Source organism: Mesoplodon densirostris, chromosome 8 (assembly GCF_025265405.1).
Source record: "Mesoplodon densirostris isolate mMesDen1 chromosome 8, mMesDen1 primary haplotype, whole genome shotgun sequence".
In the NCBI taxonomy this organism is placed as follows: Eukaryota; Metazoa; Chordata; class Mammalia; order Artiodactyla; family Ziphiidae; genus Mesoplodon; species Mesoplodon densirostris.
The window spans coordinates 75,046,257-75,068,726 of record NC_082668.1 but is presented as its reverse complement, the minus strand read 5'-3'; positions in this window follow the sequence as shown (position 1 = coordinate 75,068,726).

The window sequence follows — 22,470 nt, the reverse complement described above, 5'->3', positions numbered from 1 at the left end:
AAAATTGAAAGCATTTCCATTAAGATCAGGAACAAGACAAGTTTGCCCAATCTCACCACTAGTATTCAATATAGTGTTGGAACTTTTAGCCACAGCAATCAGAGATGAAAAGAAATAAAAGCATTCCAAATAGGAAAAGAAGAAGTAAAACTGTCATTGTTTGCAGATGACATGATGTTACTATACATAGAGAATCCTAAAATGTCACGAGAAAACTACTAGAGCTAATCAATGAATTTGGTAAAGTAGCAGGATACAAAATTAATGCACAGAAATCTCTTGCATTCCCATACAATAATGATGAAAAATCTGAAACATAAATTAAGGAAACACTCCTATTTACCATTGTAACATAAAGAATAAAATACCTAGGAATAAATATACCTAAGGAGACAAAAAACCATATGCAGAAAACTATAAGAGACTGATGAAAGAAATTAAAGATGATACAAACAGATGGAGAAATATACCATGTTCTTGGATTGAAAGAATCAACAGTGTGAAAATGACTATAGTACCCAAAGCAATCTACAGATTCAATGCACTCCCTATCAAACTACCAATGATATTTTTCACAGAACTAGAACAAAAAATTTCACAATTTGTATGGAAACAAAAAAGACCCCGAATAGCAAAAGCAATCTTGAGAAAGAAAAACAGAGCTGGCAGAATCAGGCTCCCTGACTTCAGACTATATTACAAAGCTACTGTAATCAAAACAGTATCGTACTGGCACAAAAATAGAAATGTAGATCAATGGAACAGGATAGAAAGCCCAGAGATAAACCCACACACATACGGTGACCTTATCTTTGATAAAGGAGGCAAGAATATACATGGAGAAAAGATAGCCTCTTCAATAAATGGTGCTGGGAAAACTGGACACTTCCCAGTAAAAGAATAAATTTGGACACTTCCAAACACCATACAGAAAAATAAACTCAAAATGGATTAAAGACCTAAATGTAAGACCAGAAACTATCTTAGAGGAAACATAGGCAGAACACTCTATGACATAAATCACAACAAGATCCTTTTTGACCAACCTCCTAGTGAAATGGAAATAAAAACAAAAATAAACAAATGGGACCTAATGAACCTTAAATGTTTTGCACAGCAAAGGAAGCCATAAACAAAACGAAAAGGGAACCCTCAGAATGGGAGAAAATATTTGCAAACGAAGCAGCTGACAAAGGATTAATCTCCATATTATACAAGCAGCTCAAGCAGTTCAATATCAAAAAAACAAACAACCCAATGCAAAAATGGGCAGAATATCTAAATAAACATGTCCCCAAGAAAGATATACAGATTGACAACAAACCCATGAAAGGATGCTCAATGTCACTAATCATTAGAGAAATGCAAATCAAAACTACAATGAGGTATCACCTTACACCAGTCAGAATGACTATCATCAGAAAATCTACAAACCATAAATGCTGGAGAGGGTGTGGAGAAAAGGGAACCCTCTTGCACTGTTGCTGGGAATGTTAATTGATATAACCACTCTGGAGAACAGTATGGAGGTTCCTTAAAAAACTAAAAATAGAATTACCATATGACCCAACAATCCCACTACTGGGCATATACCCTGAGAAAACCATAACTCAAAAAGAGTCATGTACCACAGTGTTTATTGCAGTACTATTTACAATAGCCAGGACATGGAAGCAACCTAAGTGTCCATTGACAGATGAGTGGATAAAGAAGATGTGGCACATATATACAATGGAACATTACTCAGCCATTAAAAAGTAACAAAATTAAGTTATTTGTAGTGAGGTGGATGGACATAGAATCTGTCATACAGAGTGAAGTAAGTCAGAAAGAGAAAAACAAATACTGTATGCTAACACATATATATGGAATCTAAAAAAAAAAAAAATGGTTCTGAAGAACCTAGGGGCAGGACAGGAATAAAGACATAGAGGTAGAGAATGGACTTGAAGATATGAGGAGGGGGAAGGGTAAGCTAGGACGAAGTGAGAGAGTGGCATGGACATATACACTACCAAATATAAAATAGATAGCTAGTAGGAAGTAGCTGCATAGCATAGGGAGATCAGCTCAGTGTTTTGTGACTACCTGGAAGGAGGGTGGGAGGGAGACACAAGAGGGAGAAGATATGGGGATATAAGTATGCATATAGCTGATTCACTTTGTTATACAGCAGAAACTAACACAACAATGTAAAACAATTATATTCCAATAAAGATGTTTAAAAAAAAAGTTCAGTGGGTATGTATCTAAAACTTTCTGAGTATGGTTGGAACAGTAATTGCACACCCAGTACCATAGTTCTGGAAGAGAATGTGATGTAATTCAATACCAATATGTCCTCACTGGCATAGGAGTAACTTCTATCTGGAAGATGAATATGGAAAAAAAAAAAAAAGGTTCTACACTTTGGCAAATAAGGGGTCACCTGTTTCCTGAAAAGAATTAATGACAATCAAGTCACAGTATGGGGCAATCTATTCAAACCATTCAGTTTGTTTACTTGGAGGCCTGCGACAGACTAGAGTCACTGAATTTTCTGCATTAGAACTAGTTTCCTCTTCTAGACTCAACTAAAATTATTCTATGACCTGAGTGTCTCATTCACAGATAAATACAAAAATAGTCCTCCTCTTGTCTTAAAAAATTATGAGTATTTTATAATTCTCCTACAACTTGCATATTTATTTTGAAATCATTTATATATGTGAATGCAAATAGCTAAAATAAGTATTGTAGTCTCTTTCCTCCCTCTGAAACAAAGAGTATTATTTCTACATTTCAAACTTTCTGGGAATGTGTATAAATATATGTACACCAAAATATATCAGGTCATTTATTATTTTGAAACTATGATCTAGTTATTTTTAATGCACTGAATAGGTATGAATTCTAACACTAATTAAAGCAAGTACTTGGAATAGTAATCAGAGATTCAGATTTTTTAAACTACTTTGAGATGGAGTTTGGCTGAATTGCTTTCTTATCTTCAGGCTTCTCACTATTGTTTCCCTTTCGGTTTTTGCCAAGTCAGCTGCCAGTAAACATACTGAATGCTCAGATAGCTCAGGAATGAATTTCTTCCAATAAAGCACACTAAGTTGAGGAATTATTTTGAAAGAAAATTAAAGTTAAACCTTTAATTAAAATTAAAGCTATCTTAGTATGGCAAAAAAAAATGTCTGCCATGCTTATTTCACTTTTCACTAGATATAAATTAAACCAAGGTTATACGGTGAAACCAATTGGAAGTTGACATTTGTCTAACCCAACCAAGATACTCAGAGAATACACTGTATCTGTGCCCATTATTCCAGATATTAATTAGGATGGTCAATTCAATTCAATTTTATTGAAATTTCAAATGATCTATATGATTTGGGGGACCCCCAAGATATATACCATTGATTGGCTTTGTTTTTATTTCTCTTTCCCTAGATGTGGTAAAAGGTATAAATTAAAATTGTAAAGCAGCAACTCTGTTTTGTATCTTATCAAAGCTCACACTGTTCCAGGGATGGGGTCTACACTGGTGAGTCACTATGCTGAATCCCAAGGTTGAATGAAAGGGTCAATGCACGAAATTTATTTCTTTGAGTGATGTCTAATAACAATCAAGATTTTATTTCTCTGCAAATAATTATCAGAAGAAGACATTTTATTGCATAAATTTTAAATTCTAGTGATTTAACCAGTGAATCTTTAATTATTAAGTTTTAAATAATGGAAAGTCTATATTATTCCAGATGACTCAAACTTATGTGCCAACACTAGATATTGCTTTTTTTGAAATTCCATCTTGGATTAGAGATGAAAGGAGTTCTTCCTCTAAAACACATAGCTGATACAAAAATGACTTCTTGATTAGCAAACTGCCAATATTAAAACTGTTATATTGTTTTAATATTTGCTTCTTCAGAGTTTGCATTTTACCATCTTTCTTTAAATCAAGTTAATGCTCTTAAATGTATCTAGTGAATGAAAGAGAGAAAATACACTTTCAAATAACACTTTCCTTTGGGGACCAGTTCAGGTAATTTGGAGGGCTTGATTGCAATGGTTGAGGAAAGAGACAATGCTGTGAAAGTATAATGAGAGTTAAAATGATCTGAAATTGTTGGTTGTTCTTTGGGGAATTTTTAGCGTTTTCCTTTTCAGATAAGGGGAATCACATAAAATGATTTTCTTTTTTTCCCCCTACTTGCCAGGAGTGAAATATTACATTCAGTTACAGTATTTAAATTAACTTTACAGTAAGAATATGTTTTTTTGCTTTTTTTCTCATCTTTCTGTGTATTCAGTCTTACTTATATTGTCCTATAACATTTTGTAAGCCTCATAAATTCTGAGGGATGTAAGCTGTAAATAAAGTATAATGAAAAATATATTGGTTCCAATGAAATAAAAATTGTGTAGTTTATTTATCCCTTGTGTATATTGGAGGAATGAACTTTTAAAAATACATATCTGTGATACTATACATAGAGAATCCTAAAGATGCTACCAGAAAACTACTAGAGCTAATCAATGAATTTGGTAAAGTAGCAGGATACAAAATTAATGCACAGAAATCTCTGGCATTCCTGTACACTAATGATGAAAAATCTGAAAATGAAATCAAGAAAACACTCCCATTTACCATTGCAACAAAAAGAATAAAATATCTAGGCATCAACCCACCTAAGGAGACAAAAGACCTGTATGCAGAAAAGTATAAGACACTGATGAAAGAAATTAAAGATGATACAAATAGATGGAGAGATATACCATGCTCCTGGATTGGAAGAATCAATATTGTGAAAATGACTCTACTACCTAAAGCAATCTACAGATTCAATGCAATCCCTATCAAACTACCACTGGCATTTTTCACAGAACTAGAACAAAAAATTTCAAAATTTGTTTGGAAAAACAAAAGACCCCGAATAGCCAAAGCAATCTTGAGAACGAAAAACGGAGCTGGAGGAATCAGGGTCCCTGACTTCAGACTATACTACAAAGCTACAGTAATCAAGACAGTGTGGTACTGGCACAAAAACAGAAAGACACATCAATGGAACAGGACAGAAAGCCCAGAGATAAACCCACGTACATATGGTCAACTTATCTTTGATAAAGGAGGCAGGAATGTACAGTGGAGAAAGGACAGCCTCTTCAATAAGTGGTGCTGGGAAAACTGGACAGGGACATGTAAAAGTATGAGATTAGATCATTCCCTAACACCATACATAAAAATAAGCTCAAAATGGATTAAAGACCTAAATGTAAGACCAGAAACTATCAGACTCTTAGAGGAAAACATAGGCAGAACACTCTATGACATAAATCACAGCAAGATCCTTTTTGACCCACCTCCTAGAGAAATGGAAATAAAAACAAAGATAAACAAATGGGACCTAATGAAACTTCAAAGCTTTTGCACAGCAAAGGAAACCATAAACAAGACCAAAAGACAACCCTCAGAATGGGAGAAAATATTTGCAAATGAAGCAACTGACAAAGGATTAATCTCCAAAATTTATAAACAGCTCATGCAGCTCAATAGCAAAAAAAAAAAAACCCAATCCAAAAATGGGCAGAAGACTTAAATAGACATTTCTCCAAAGAAGATATACAGACTGCCAACAAACACATGAAAAAATGCTCAACATCATTAATCATTAGAGAAATGCAAATCAAAACTACAATGAGATATCATCTCACACCAGTCAGAATGGCCATCATCAAGAAATCTAGAAACAATAAATGCTGGAGAGGGTGTGGAGAAAAGGGAACACTCTTGCACTGCTGATGGGAATGTGAATTGGTACAGCCACTATGGAGAACAGTATGGAGGTTCCTTAAAAAACTAAAAATAGAACTACCATATGACCCAGCAATCCCACTACTAGGCATATACCCTGAGAAAACCATAATTCAAAAAGAGACATGTACCAAAATGTTCATCGCAGCTCTATTCACAATAGCCCGGAGCTGGAAACAACCTAAGTGTCCATCATCGGATGAATGGATAAAGAAGATGTGGCACATATATACAATGGAATATTACGAAACTGAGCTATTTGTAATGAGGTGGATAGACCTAGAGTCTGTCATACAGAGTGAAGTAAGTCAGAAAGAGAAAGACAAATACCGTATGCTAACACATATATATGGAATTTTAAAAAAATGTCATGAAGAACCTAGGGGTAAAACGAGAATAAAGACACAGACCTACTTGAGAATGGACTTGAGGATATGGGGAGGGGGAAGGGTAAGCTGTGACAAAACGAAAGAGAGGCATGGACATATATACACTACCAAACGTAAGGTAGATAGATAGTGGGAAGCAGCCGCAGAGCACAGGGAGATCAGCTTGGTGCTTTGTGACCGCCTGGAGGGGTGGGATAGGGAGGGTGGGAGGGAGGGAGATGCATGAGGGAAGGGATGTGGAAACAGATGTATATGTATGACTGATTCACTTTGTTATAAAGCAGAAACTAATTAAAAAAATAAAAAAATAAAAAAATAAAAATACATATCTGATTCTATTGTCCTTTCAAATTCTTTAAAAGTTGTCTTCCACATAAAAACCAACTATTTTTTGAGGGCTATAATATCCTTTATGAATGGTTCCCTACTTACCTTTCTGATTATCTCCTATATTAATGTACCCCATGACCTAATGTACCCCATCATCATACCCCATGATCTAGTCTTTCTGAGCTACTTATATTTGCAACATATGTTTTCCAAACTCTATGAATCTACAATACTGCTTCCTTTACTTCTCCTTTTCATTATCTATGTATTGTGTGAAAACACAATCCCAGTAACCCTTACTGCAACATGCTTTTCAAGATCCTTCCACCCTCTTTAACCCCATCCCAATCCCACACCTGATATGAGTTGGATCACTTTCTTCCTCAGTGTGCCCATAGTATCCTTTGCAGTTATGCTTCAAAACATTCAGAACACTGTATTTTCATTAACAGTCATTTCTAACAAGTTTGAAAAACTTTTATTGCCTTCTATAACTCTAGTGTATATCATAACACCTACAACATAGTAGGCACACAAAATTGACCAAGCAAGTGTTTATTGATTTGAAGCTTTTAAGATGATGGGTCTCTGTGGACATGACAACCCTGCAGTTAATTTCAAACTGGACGAGTGCCCAGAAAGTTCATGTCAATGGACAACAGGTGGTACAGATTCTGCATATGGTAAAATTGATTCCATCATCCTCAAGGAAGAGCTCCCTTATATAAAAGGCATGCTTGACAATTTGGAAAATATTAATATAGGGTATTGGGAAAAGAAACAAGATAAAATATATAACCAGGGACTAAAAAATAACTTATGGATTCAGAATACATTATTGGTATAAATACTGGTCATTCGCAGTTAGTGCTCCATTCCAACTGTACCAACATTTGATTCTCATCCAAGAGGGAAACTACCCACTTCAAGACTAATTGTAACGTATACTTCTCCATGCAAACTTTTTTTTGTCCTCCAACTTAATCATCAATAATTATTTTATCCACTAACTAGCCTAAGATTTATCATTAATCTTACTTTCTTTAAGAAACTGTATATTTTATCACAGAATAGATCTCAATTTACCAAATATCTGCCACTTAATGTTTTCTTTACTGTTAAATATCAACTCTGTAAGTCATCAAGAATGGAGAGTGTCTGACATTAAACATGAGTCAACTTAGTCAAAAAAACACAGGTGGATGAGAGAGTTCATTCACATGTCCAAATCTAGATATTTTAAGTAAAATTCTGAATAATGTGAAATACAAATCTCAGAATGTAATGTAATATAGTTTCATACTATAAATTCTATATACAGGGAAAGTGAGAGCCAGTGAAGTCAAACCTATACAAAAATACAAGTCTATAATATAATTAATTGTCTTATTCTGTTAGGGGAAACACTGACTGAAACCGCCTGCCCTGGCCAGGCAAAGACAGTAACAATTTGCATGAGTTATGTTATGACAGAGATCGAACTAACAAGGACTAACAAGCCACCACCAACCAGAAGAATACAGGAAAGGTCAAAAGGAGAAAGGAGACGCTAGTCCACATGTCCTACCAACATCCCAGAATCCTCCTCGCTGGAATCCATCTTGGCTGAGTGATTGCGTGAGCCACCAGAAGGTACCCTGAGTCAGAATGATTAGCCAGAGACAACCTGGAAACTAATCCCATCACCATTAAACCCGAGACTGCAAGCCACACAGCAAAGCAATTCTCCTGAGTTCCCTTACCCTGCTGCTCTCCACCTGGGTGCTCCTTCCCAATAATGTTTCTTGCTTTGTCAGCACGTGTGTCTCCTCAGACAATTCATTTCTGAGTGTTAGACAAGAGCCCACTCTGGAGCCCTGGAAGGGGTCCCCCTTCCTGCAACAATTCTGTGCACAATTTTCCTTTTAATACTTATGAAACCAAGAAGTCGCTTCATCAGTGTAAGAGGGAGAAGAGATAAAAGTTGATTATAAAAACCAATCATTTATTTAGGAAGCTTTAATAAAAAAGGAAACCATATATCTCATAGACTTTACAAGTCTTTATCACTGCAAGTCCATATCATTATAATAATGGAATACTGGGTAGAAGACACGTTATCAACTTTGATTTACAAAAATAAAACTTCATCTAAGTGACATTTTCTGATTTCCCCTTGTCATTCAGTCAGCCACTGAAATGTAAACCTTGATCAAAATACCAACTCCCATGGGCCCATCCAATGTCTCTGCATACAGTTCATTGTTCTTTTGGTTTAAACACAATGGAATCTATTTTCTAAAATTAATTTCTAGGTCACAAGCTTTCATACATTTTAAGTGTCTATGTGGCTCATATTTTTCTGCCAACAAATACTGACACTAGCTTTTAGGTTATGTACTGAAATTTAAATCCACCTTTGATATTTTTTAAGACCAAAGCATAGGATGCTAACCAAGAAAAGTAGACTTGATGTACAAGCTTAGATTCAGGACATTGAAGTTATGGATGTTATTTTCAATCTATTTAATGAAACATTGCTTTGTTTTGTTTTATTTTGTTTGTTTTTTCCACTTCTGTGAAGAACTGGAAAATAAAGCCTGGTCAGACATTTGCTCACAACTAGGACAAAAATAAATTCCTAAGAGAATAATTAAATAATGTCTTGTTAAATATGTTTCTTCACAAGGAAAGACATCATTAATGAAAATAAATGCTGCCCCTATTTTTAAATATACTTAGATATGGGGAAAAATATTTTGTTGAAACTACATTATTTTTATATAAAAGGGGATAAGTAAGAAAGATTAGTGAGATAGAATAACAGTCCCCAATGAAATCCACATCATAATCTCTGTAACCTGTGAATATGTTACATTGCTTGGCAAAAGGGACTGGCATATGTGATTACGTTAAGGACAGATATGGGAAGATTATTTTAGATTATTTATGTGAGCCCAGTGTAATCACAATGGTCCTTAAAAGCGGAGGCAGAAGGTAGAAGAGTCAGAAGAAGATATGACTATGAAAGAAAGGCACAAAGAGATGCAACTTTCTCGGCTTTGATGATGCAAGGAGAGGGCAATGAGCCAAAGAATATGGATGACCTCTAGAAACTGAAAATATCAAGGAAATGAATTCTCTTCTAGAGCCTCCAGATAGAATTGCAGCCCTGGTAACGTATTGATTTTTAGCCCAGTGAGACCCATGTCAAACTTCTATCTACAGGCTGTGGGATTATACATTCATGTTATGTATGCTGCAAATTTATGGTAATTGATTATAACAGTGATAGAAAACTAATACACTTAAGCTGGCCTGTCTTCTCAAAATGGTAGATTAAATATAAGCATTTACTACTGCTACTTCCTGAAACTATTGAAACAATAGTAGAGGAATTTTAAAGACATAGCAGGGCAAAAAGGTCAGGAAAGGAGACAGTAGCAAGAAGAACTCTTGAAAGTCTGTTTAAAAAGCAGACTTTCCTTTGTTTTAATCAACTCAACTGGTCCTCAGAACAATGGCGGCCAGGTACCTCCTCTGTAGGAAGGTGATTAAAAGAGTCTTATCTGGGCAATGTCATTGACCTTAAAGAAGAAGCCTAAAGATACTATCAATAACTTCCATAAATAGTCCAACCATGTCACTGAAAAGTGAAGACTACGTATGCTTGGACATACTGCATATAATTGCACAGAGCCTCAATAATCTTTTTAGTTGCCTCCATAGAAAATAAATTCAAAATCATATGTATTAAAAGATACTAGAAACAGAATGAAGGTCGAAGAAACATTTAAAACACACTATCAAAACTTTGAGAGAGCTAAAATCCTGCACTTATGACACAAGAAAAAACCCTTTAAAAAAGGAAACCATTAGAGAACAACAACAACAAAAAGTTCTTGAAAATTAAGACTACTCTATAAGAAATGAACATCTTGGAAGATAAATGAAATCAAATAGATGGATATAAATGAAAGTCATAGGCGATAAAATTAAGAAAATCTCCAAGAAAATAGAGAAAAGCTACAAAGGGATAAATAAAAGAGGAAATATGAGAATATTACAAAATCATTCTAAGAGTTCTGACATCCAAATAATGAAAATTCCAGAAAGAAGGACAGAGGAACATGGAAGGGAGTAAATAAAGGAAAAAAACAAACTTAAGAAAATTTTCCTGATTGACATGAGTTTCCAGATTGAAAGCACATGGCAAAAGATTAAAATGGGGTGGAACAACTCCTACAGAACACCCACTGAACGCTGGCAGAAGACCTCAGACCTCCCAAAAGGCAAGAAACTCCCAACATACCTGGGTAGGGCAAAGTGGAGAGATTCCTGCACAGAGGATCAGTGCCAACCAGCACTCACCAACCTGTGAGGCTTGTCTGCTCTCCTGCCGGGTCAAGCGGGGCTGGGAACTGAGGCTCAGGCTTCGGTTGGAGCACAGGCAGAGGATTGGGGCTGGCAGCGTGAACACAGCCTGAAGGGCCTAATGCGCCAGAGCTAGCCGGGAGGGAGTCCGGGAAAAAGTTTGGACCTACTGAACAGGCAAGAGACTTTTTCTTCCCTCTTTGTTTCCTGCTGTGCGAGGAGAGGGGATTAAGAGCACTGCTTAAAGGAGCTCCAGAGACGGGCGCGAGCCGCGGCTGAAAGCGCAGACCCCAGAGACGGGTGTGGGATGCTGGGGCTGCTACTGCCGCCGCCAAGAGGCCTGTGTGTGAACACAGGTCGCTGTCTATGCCCCCCTTCTGGGGAGCCTGTGCAGCCCACCACTGCCGGGGTCCCAGGATCCAGGGACGGCTTCCCCGTAAGAGCACAGGGCATGCGTCGGGCTGATGCAACGTCACGCCAGCCTCTGCAGCCACAGGCTCACCCTGCCTCCATGCCCCTCCCTCCTCCCTGGCCTGAGTGAGCCAGAGTCCCCGAAGCGGCTGCTCCTTTAACTCTGTCCTGTCTGAGCAAGCCTACATGCAGAGTGGGGCCAAATATAAGCTGAGACCCGGTAGCTGTGAGAACAAAGAAGAGAAAGGGAAATCTCTCCCAGCAGCCTCAGAAGCAGTGGATTAAAGCTCCGCAATCAACTTGATGTACGCTACATCTGTGGAATACATGAATAGACAACGAATCATCCCAAATTGAGGAGCTGTGTGGATGAAAGGTTCTTGGTGCTGCAGCCAGGAGACAGTGCTGTGCCTCTGAGGTGGGAGAGCCAACTTCAGGACACTGGTCCACAAGAGACTTCCCAGCTCCACATAATACGAAACAGCGAAAATCTTCCAGAGATTTCCTTCTCAACACCAGCACCCAGCTTCACCCAACGACCAGCAAGCTACAGTGCTGGACACCCTAGGCCAAACAACTAGCAAGACAGGAACACAATGCCACCCATTAGCAGAGAGGCTGCCTAAAATCATAATAAGTCCACAGGAACCCCAAAACACACCACAAGACGTGGAACTGCCCACCAGAAACACAAGATCCAGCCTCATCCACCAGAACACAGGCACCAGTCCCCTCCACCAGGAAGCCTACACAACCCACTGAAACAACCTTAGCCACTGGGGACAGACACCAAAAACAACAGGAACTGTGAACCTGCAGCCTGCGAAAAGGAGACTCCAAACACACTAAGATAAGCAAAATGAGAAGACAGAAAAACACAGCAGGTGAAGGAGCAAGATAAAAACCCACCAGACCTAACAAATGAAGAGGAAATAGGCAGTCTACCTGAAAAAGAATTCAGAATAATGATAGTAAAGATGATCCAAAATCTTGGAAATAGAATAGACAAAATGCAAGAAACAGTTAACAAGGACCTAGAGAACTAAAGATGAAACAAGCAATGATGAACAACAGAATAAATGAAATGAAAAATACTCTAGATGGGATCAATAGCAGAATAACTGAGGCAGAAGAACGGATAAGTGACGTGGAAGATAAAATAGTGGAAATAACTACTGCAGAGCAGAAGAAAGAAAAAAGAATGAAAAGAACTGAGGACAGTCTCAGAGACCTCTAGGACAACATTAAACACACCAACATTCAAAATATAGGTGTTCCAGAAGAAGAGAAAAAGAGGGGAATGAAAAAATATTTGAAGAAATTATAGTTGAAAACTTCCCTAATATGGGAAAGGAAATAGTTAATCAAGTCCAGGAGGCACAGAGAGTCCCATACAGGATAAATCCAAGGAGAAATACGCCAAGACACATATTAATCAAACTATCAAAAATTAAATACAAAGAAAACATATTAAAAGCAGCAAGGGAAAAACAACAAATAAGACACAAGGGAATCCCCATAAGGTTAACAGCTGATCTTTAGGCAGAAACTCTGCAAGCCAGAAGGGACTGGTAGGACATATTTAAAGTGATGAAGGAGCAAAACCTGCAACCAAGATTACTCTAACCAGCAAGGATCTCATTCAGATTTGAGGGAGAAATTAAAACATTGACAGAGAAGCAAAAGCTGAGAGAGTTCAGCACCACCAAACCAGCTTTACAACACATGTTAAAGGAACTTCTCTAGGCAAGAAACACAACAGAAGGAAAAGACCTACAATAATGAGCCCAAAACAATTAAGAAAATGGGAATAGGAACATACATATCGATAATTACCTTAAATGTAAATGGACTAAATGCTCCCACCAAAAGACACAGATTGGCTGAATGGATACAAAAACAAGACCCATGTATATGCTGTCTACAAGAGACCCACTTCAGACATAGAGACACATATGGACTGAAAGTAAAGGGATGGAAAAAGATATTCCATGCAAATAGGAAACAAAAGAAAGCTGGAGTAGCAATTCTCATGTCAGACAAAATAGTCTTTAAAATAAAGACTACTAGAAGAGCCAAAGAAGGACACTACATAATGATCAAGGGATCAATCCAAGAAGAAGATATAACAATTCTAAATATTTATGCAGCCAACATAGGAGCACCTCAATACATAAGGCAAATACTAACAGCCATAAAAGGGGAAATCGACAGTAACACATTCATAGTAAGGGACTTTAACACCCCACTTTCACCAATGGACAGATCATCCAAAATGAAAATAAATAAGGAAACACAAGCTTTAAATGATACATTAAACAAAGTGGACTTAATTGATATTTATAGGATATTCCATCCAAAAACAACAGAATACACATTTTTCTCAAGTGCTCAAGGAACATTCTCAAGGCTAGATCATATATTGGGTCACAAATCAAGCCTTGATAAATTTAAGAAAATTGAAATTGTATGAAATATCTTTTCAAACCACAATGCTATGAGACTAGATAACAATTACAGGAAAAGACCTGTAAAAACTACAAACACATGCAGGCTAAACAATACACTACTTAATAACGAAGTGATCACTGAAGGAATCAAAGATGAAATCAAAAAATACCTAGAAACAAATGACAATGGAGACACGAAGACCCAAAACCTATGGGATGCAGCAAAAGCAGTTCTAAGAGGGAAGTTTATAGCAATACAATCCCACCTTAAGAAACAGGAAACATCTCGAATAAACAACCTAACCTTGCACCTAAAGCAATTAGAGAAAGAAGAACAAAAACACCCCCAAAGTTAGCAGAAGGAAAGGAATCATAAAAACCACATCAGAAATAAATGAAAAAGAAATGAAGGAAATGATAGCAAAGATCAATAAAACTAAAAGCTGGTTCTTTGAGAAAATAAACAAAATTGATAAACCATTAGCCAGACTCATCAAGAAAAAAAGGGAGAAGACTCAAATCAATAGAATTAGAAATGAAAAAGGAGAAGTAGCAACTGACACTGCAGAAATACAAAACATCATGAGAGATTACTACAAGCAACTCTATGTCAATAAAATGGACAACCTGGAAGAAATGGACAAATTCTTAGAAATGCACAACCCACCAAGACTGAATCAGGAAGAAACAGAAAATATGAACAGACCAATCACAAGCACTGAAATTGAAACTGTGATAAAAAATCTTCCAACAAACAAAAGCCCAGGACCAGAAGGCTTCACAGGCGAATTCTATCAAACATTTAGAGAAGAGCTAACACCCATCCTTCTCAAACTCTTCCAAAATATAGCAGGGGGAGGAACACTCCCAAACTCATTCTACAAGGCCACCATCACCTTGATACCAAAACCAGACAAGGATGTCACAAAGAAAGAAAACTACAGGCCAATATCACTGATGAACATAGATGCAAAAACCCTCAACAAAATACTAGCAAACAGAATCCAACAGCACATTAAAAGGATCATACACCATGATCAAGTGGGGTTTATTCCAGCAATGCAAGGATTCTTCAATATATGCAAATCAATCAACGTGATACACCATATTAACAAACTGAAGGAGAAAAACCATATGATCATCTCAATAGATGCAGAGAAAGCTTTTGACAAAATTCAACACCCATTTATGATAAAAACCCTGCAGAAAGTAGGCATAGAGGGAACTTTCCTCAACATAATAAAAGCCATATATGACAAACCCACAGCCAACATCATCCTCAATGGTGAAAAACTGAAACCATTTCCACTACGATCAGGCACAAGACAAGGTTGCCCACTCTCACCACTCTTATTCAACATAGTTTTGGAAGTTTTAGCCACAGCAATCACAGAAGAAAAGGAAATAAAAGGCATCCAAATTGGAAAAGAAGAAGTAAAACTGTCACTGTTTGCAGATGACATGGTACTATACATAGAGAATCCTAAAAATGCTACCAGAAAACTACTAGAGCTCATCAATGAATTTGATAAAGTAGCAGGACACAAAATTAATGCACAGAAATCTCTGGCATTCCTATATACTAATGATGAAAAATCTGAAAGTGAAATCAAGAAAACACTACCATTTACCACTGCAACAAAAAGAATAAAATATGTAGGAATAAACCTACCTAAGGAGACAAAAGACATGTATGCAGAAAAGTATAAGACACTGATGAAATAAATTAAAGATGATACAAATAGATGGAGAGATATACCATGTTCTTGGATTGGAAGAATCAACACTGTGAAAATGACTATACTATCCAAAGCAATCTACAGATACAATGCAATCCATATCAAACTACCACTGGCATTTTTCACAGAACTAGAACAAAAAATTTCACAATTTGTACGGAAACACAAAAGACCCTGAATAGCCAAGCAATCTTGAGAACAAAAAATGGAGCAGGAGGAACCAGGCTCCCTGGCTTCAGACTATACTACAAAGCTACAGTAATCAAGACAGTATGGTACTGGCACAAAAACAGAAAGATAGATCAATCGAACAGCATAGAAAGCCCAGAGACAAAGCTACGCACATATGGTCACCTTATCTTTGATAAAGGAGGCAGGAATGTACAGTGGAGAAAGGACAGCCTCTTCAATAAGTGGTGCTGGGAAAACTGGACAGGGACATGTAAAAGTATGAGATTAGATCACTCCCTAACACCATACACAAAAATAAGCTCAAAATGGATTAAAGACCTAAATGTAGTCCAGAAACTATCAAACTCTTAGAGGAAAACATAGGCAGAACACTCTATGACATAAATCACAGCAAGATCCTTTTTGACCCACCTCCTAGAGAAATGGAAATAAAGACAAAAATAAACACATGGGACCTAATGAAACTTAAAAGCTTTTGCACAGCAAAGGAAACCATAAACAGGACTAAAAGACAACCCTCAGAATGGGAGAAAATATTTTCAAATGAAGCAACTGACAAAGGATTAATCTCCAAAATTTATAAGCAGCTCATGCAGCTCAATAGCAAAAAAACAAACAACCCAATCCAAAAATGGGCAGAAGACCTAAACAGACATTTCTCCACAGAAGATATACAGACTGCCAATATACACATGAAAGAATGCTCAACATCTTTAATCATTAGAGAAATTCAATTCAAAACTACAATGAGATATCATCTCACACCAGTCATAATGGCCATCATCAAGAAATCTAGAAACAATAAATGCTGGAGAGGGTGTGGAGAAAAGGGAACACTCTTGCACTGCTGGTGGGAATGTGAATTGGTACAGCCACTATGGAGAACAGTATGGAGGTTCCTTAAAAAACTAAAAATAGAACTACCATATGACCCAGCAATCCCACTACTAGGCATATACCCTGAGAAAACCATAATTCAAAAAGAGTCATGTACCAAAATGTTCATTGCAGCCTTATTTACAATAGCCCAGAGACGGAAACAACCTAAGTGTCCATCGTCAGATGAATGGGTAAAGAAGATGTGGCACATATATACAATGGAATATTACTCAGCCATAAAAAGAAGCGAAATTGAGCTATTTGTAATGAGGTAGATAGACCTAGAGTCTGTCATACAGAGTGAAGTAAGTCAGAAAGAGAAAGACAAATACCATATGCTAACACATATATATGGAATTTAAGAAGAAAAAAAATGTCATGAAGAACCTAGGGGTAAGACAGGAATAAAGACACAGACCTACTTGAGAATGGACTTGAGGATATGGGGAGGGGGAAGGGCAAGCTGTGACAAAGCAAAGAGAGGCACGGACATATATACACTACCAAACTTAAGGTAAATAGCTAGTGGGAAGCAGCCGCATAGCACAGGGAGATCAGCTTGGTGCTTTGTGACCGCCTGGAGGGGTGGGACAAGGAGGGTGGGAGGGAGACACGAGGGAGGGGATATGGGTGCATATGTATATATATAACTGATTCACTTTGTTATAAAGCAGAAACTAATACACCATTGTTAAGCAATTATACTCCAATAAAGATGTAAATACTGAAAAAAAAAAAAAAACCCCACCAAATCTCCACAGGGCTTAGATTTGAAAAAAATGACTTTACAGATCTAGAATAAACTGTTTTGAATCAAAAAAAAAAGATTAAAATGGATGCACACTTAGGCAGAAATTTTGAAATTTTAGACCACGGAAGATTAGCATATCCTATAAGCTTTAAGGGGAGAAATCAGTTTTATATAAGGGATTAAAACTTAATGGCATCAGACATCTCAATAGCAACACTGGAAAATAGGAGAAAAAGGAACAATGTTGCTGAAATTCATAAGGAATGCCATTTCTACAATAGACCAGACTCTTAATATTAATTATTAGGGAAGAATTAATTTATTTAAAGAAATTAAGGTTTCAAAAAGTTTACTACCAGGTTTTTTTTTTCCCCCCGAGAAACTCCTGGAAAATGTGCTTTATCAAAACCAAGGATTAGGGACTTCCCTGGTGGTCCAGTGGTTAAGACTCCATGCTACCACTGCAGAGGGCACGGGTTCGATACCTGGTAGTGAACTAAGATCCCACAAGACGTGCAGCATGGCCAAAAAAAAAAAAAAAAGAAAAGAAAAGAAAAAGAAAAACCAAGGAGTAAACCAAGAAAACTGCATATTTTCCATGAAACAGGGTTTCTATACCTAGAAAGAGGTGAATGGAAACCGCATGATGATGATAAAAGGAGATCCCAAGACAACAGCTATAAATTGAGAGAAATTTACAAAATTGAGCAGATCAGGATACTCTGGAAGGGATTTCGTCAAGAAGAGAAAACTGTTCCAATATTTTATGTGTTTGAAGAATTAACAGGAAAGTATTTATAATTGGAAAGGACACTGTGGCTAAATTAGTGATAAGTACATGTATAAATAAGTAAAGAAAAAATGACTATCAACTCTAGGGAGGAAAAGGCTGTGAGGGTGAGTAAAATGATCAAAACATATGGGCTCAAATGCAGTAGAACTTAAAACACTGATAATTAATCTAATTAAAAATATGAAAACAATATAACAATATTGGGAATTTAGGGTAGGGTGTATGTAGTAGAGGTGTGGTGGACAGCAAGTTTTAGAAATAGAACTAGATCTTCATCTACCACAGTGTAAACAGAAAATGCCCCCAAATGGAAAATCCAAAAGAAGCAATTGCATATCAGTAGAACCACCAAAGAGGGCAGAGACTACTCAGGTTTGTGGATTCTCTAAACAACCTGTCTGAGAATCAGTTTCTTCAAGTGTAAAATGGGGATAATCTCTACCATGTAGAGCTGTTGTGAAGATCCAAATACTATGTGCAAATCAGCACGCAAGTGATTGACTCGTGGAGCTGGGAAAGGATAAGCAAGAGTTAAATTGGATGCTGATTTTATGGGGCTTCCCTGGTGGCGCAGTGGTTGAGAGTCTGCCTGCTGATGCAGGGGACACGGGTTCGGGCCCTGGTATGGGGGGATCCCACGTGCCGCAGAGCGGCTGAGCCCGTGGGCCACGGCTGCTGAGCCTGTGCGTCTGGAGCCTGTGCTCCGCAACAAGAGAGGCCGTGATAGTGAGAGGCCCGCACACCGCGATGAAGAGTGGCCCCCGCTTGCCACAACTAGAGAAAGCCCTCGCACAGAAACGAAGACCCAACACAGCAAAAATAAATTAATATACTCCTACCCCTAATATCTTTAAAAAAAAAAATTGAATGCTGATCTTAGTAAGCAATGAAAAGAGATAATGGGCCCTACCATATACTTTGTTCATTGATCTTACACAGCCTGAATATTCAGAAACAGCCATGATTTCAAGAAAACTTTTCAGGTAAAAAAAATCATGATTTGGAAAAAAATTCTACTGGATGAGGAGGATCATCCTTTTTGAACTTCTCTAGGTCAGAAGCTACAGGAACTTGGCTTTGCAGATTAATTCTGTGAGGTGTCAGAGAGTTGGACATGTGACTTATTGAACTCATCTGATCTAAAATTAGGAAAACACTTTTTCTTTGAAACACTGTCAGAAAAAGTAACTGAGCGCTTTTCTAAAAAGGTGATTTGATATTTAAACAAAATCAGGAAAACTGTGTATTTGTCTGCTTTACTTACTGTGGCTTTTGAGACTCAGGTTCAGCAAAGGATAAGATGGTCAAGAAGCTTCCTCCAAGAAATGCAGGTCTCAAATAATCTGTATTATTAAATTCAGGTTCCATATTGCTGAAGCATCTCACCAGTAAGGAGCCAAAATAAAAGTAATCCTCAAGGAATGACTTATAATGATTGAATTATAAGTTTTCAATCATTTAATCATTGATTTTTAGGAGTTAAAATCTTATGATAAACCAAATCAAGTAATGTGAGTAATTAACTCTTGGGAAGTAGAAAAATGATGAACACGCTATAGAAATTTAACCCAATCATATTTTGAAAGTTTAATACAGTTTTTATAAAACTGAACTTGCAGTATTGATTACATAAGTTTCTGTTTTTGTAACCTAAATGACCTTGTACATTTAAATAATAATAAACTGCATGCTAGACAATGCAATTAGTTTGATGCTAATCTGAATATGTACAACAGAACTCAAGCACATACTCGGAATAGAGCTCACAGATGTGCTGTGCAGTCACGCTGAACTCTCTTCATGGTATGAAATGGTAGAAACTTTCATTCAAATAGAACGTTAAGCCACCTTCCCCAGAATCTCACTTTTCTTCCCAGAGAAGTCATCCGTTATGGTTCCATTCTATTTCCACAAAGTGGCTCTTGAGTACTGAGACAACTAAATACTTTTCAGAATATTTAATGCCATATATGGATGAATTTAAAACAGCATAAAAATTTTTTCAGAAATAATCAATGATAAAATATCCTTATTTTTAGTTTAATATATATTTACAAAAGCATATTCACATATTTCTGAGGATATTTAAATTAAAAATAGGCATTATCAAAATAATTGTGTTTTTTTAATTTACATCATTTTGATAAATAGAATGAAATATTTTACCATGATAGGAGCTATACCATGAAAATCCCATTAAAAGGGACTAGTTTCTAGTTAAGTTGAATTATTCAGTTCAATGAACACATTAGATTTTGCTTTTTTTTTTTTATCACCACACTGGTGGGCTGAAAATTATCTTGACTTAAGTTGACTTTTACTCCCTTTGATTTGAGCTCTTAACAAATTCCTGAAATGGAAATACCAGAGGTTTATTTCTTATTCAGTCAATAAAATGCATAACTTTTCACTGCTAGAAAAACATGTCATGTACAGATTGAACAAATGTTACAGGAAATCACTTTGATGAGAAGTCCTACAGGCTAAAATATATGAAACTGAGATGACTTTACTTGGAATGACCAGTGTCAAAAAAATCAGCAAAATGAGAAGAAAAAGCAATTCTTTATTTTTATCCAAATATATCAGACTTCATAATTTAGTTTCAACAAAAACGTAGAGTCACCATATATCATCCAAACCAGGACATTATAAGAGTGAAAGGGAGTATTAGTAATAATTACACAGGTACAACACGTATAAACTGGAACTCTCCTGGGTAAACCGGGACCTATGATCAACTTAGCAATATGGGTTAAACTGCAATTACATGCAGAAATCATACCTTTCCCATACATATGTGGGAAAGTTAAAGGAATCACATTCACTAAGAAAAATTTGACAACAGTGGTTCTTTCTCATCATTCAGGTCTTTGTTCAAATATCACCCCCTCCCTAAGCCAGTCACCTCTTCTAAAATAATCAATTCTTATTTCAACCAGTCATTTTCCATCATGTTACCTTGCTTTCCTTCCCTTAACTGATATTTTGACTCTGAAATTGTGTCATTTGTTTCTTGTCTCTCCTCCCCCCCTCCTACTGCTATGCAGTGTTTGAATGGGCAGTGACCTCCTCTGACTTAGTCATATCCAAATCTACAGGAGCTAAAAATGCCTAGAACATTAAAGACATGCAAAAATTTTGTTGAATGAATGAATGAATATATTTGGAGAGTTTATTTTGGGTCTCATATACCTCTTGGTGCCAAAAACAAATTAAAATGACTCTCTAAACTAAATTATGGCTCTGTTTAGTTTTAAGTGGTTGAACTAAATGATCTGTGCAGTTTCTTCCACTGATAATAAATATACTGTGGCCCCTGGGTCCCCTTCTCTCTCTGCTACTATTTCATTTCCTATATCCAGCAAATAAGAAAGTTTGGGGGTAAGGGTTAGGGCAACCAGCTCTATTCACAGTGGTTGGATGCTCAAGGTTGATCATTTTGCCAGTAACAATTCCCTGGTATATGTTTGCACCTGCAGAATTTGATTGATACAGAGGTAGCCAGAAGGTATTATTGTAGTCAATGATAGAATTGTTGATGTAATAATTTTCCAATACGAAAATCATCACAGGATTGCTAAAAACAATGGGAAATGGTGGGAGCTCAAACCAGCTATTAAGGATTTACAATTTATAAGGAGAAATAGATTAATTCTGGACAGACTTAGTTTGCCATGCTCCAAAAAGTTTTATAGGAAAATCCATGATATTCTGATAAGGAGCTCTTGTAAATTTTCATTAAAATCTCTGCATTCCAAATCTTTATTTTTCATGTGTTTTTCTGAGGAATAGTTTTGATTCCTACTAATGAGTCATAAATATCAAACCTTTGGGTTCAAAAAATAGTACTGCTAAAATTATTTTGGTGGGCCAGAGATCCAAGACACCAATAAATTGAGTGTTTACCAAAACAAAACAAAACAAAAAACTCACATGGGTAAAATATCTTCAAGTTATCTGATTTTAAATTCTCTCAGGTATATACAAAACATTCATTCTGAATTGAGTGACAGGCAAGGAATGAAATAGGTTCCCCAGGTGAGGAAAAGAGTCTGTCCTGCTATAACAAGTGCCACAAACAGGAGAATAGCATAAAAAGAGACTCAATGAGACATACATATTTTACACATAAATACCTATCATCTGTTTCATTGTATTGGTTTATCTCCTCAAAGATAAATTACTGGTTTTTAAAATGACAAGAGTTTGAGAAAAGGAGTGAAAATGTTACCAATTGATGCAGTTTGAAACAGGGACCATTAATTATGTAATTTCACACAGTTTCCAATATACTCAATATAACTTCGCTACTGATTATTACAGTGATTCAACATTTGTTCAGAGCTCATATTTGTATTAGAGCATATGTAAAAGAGA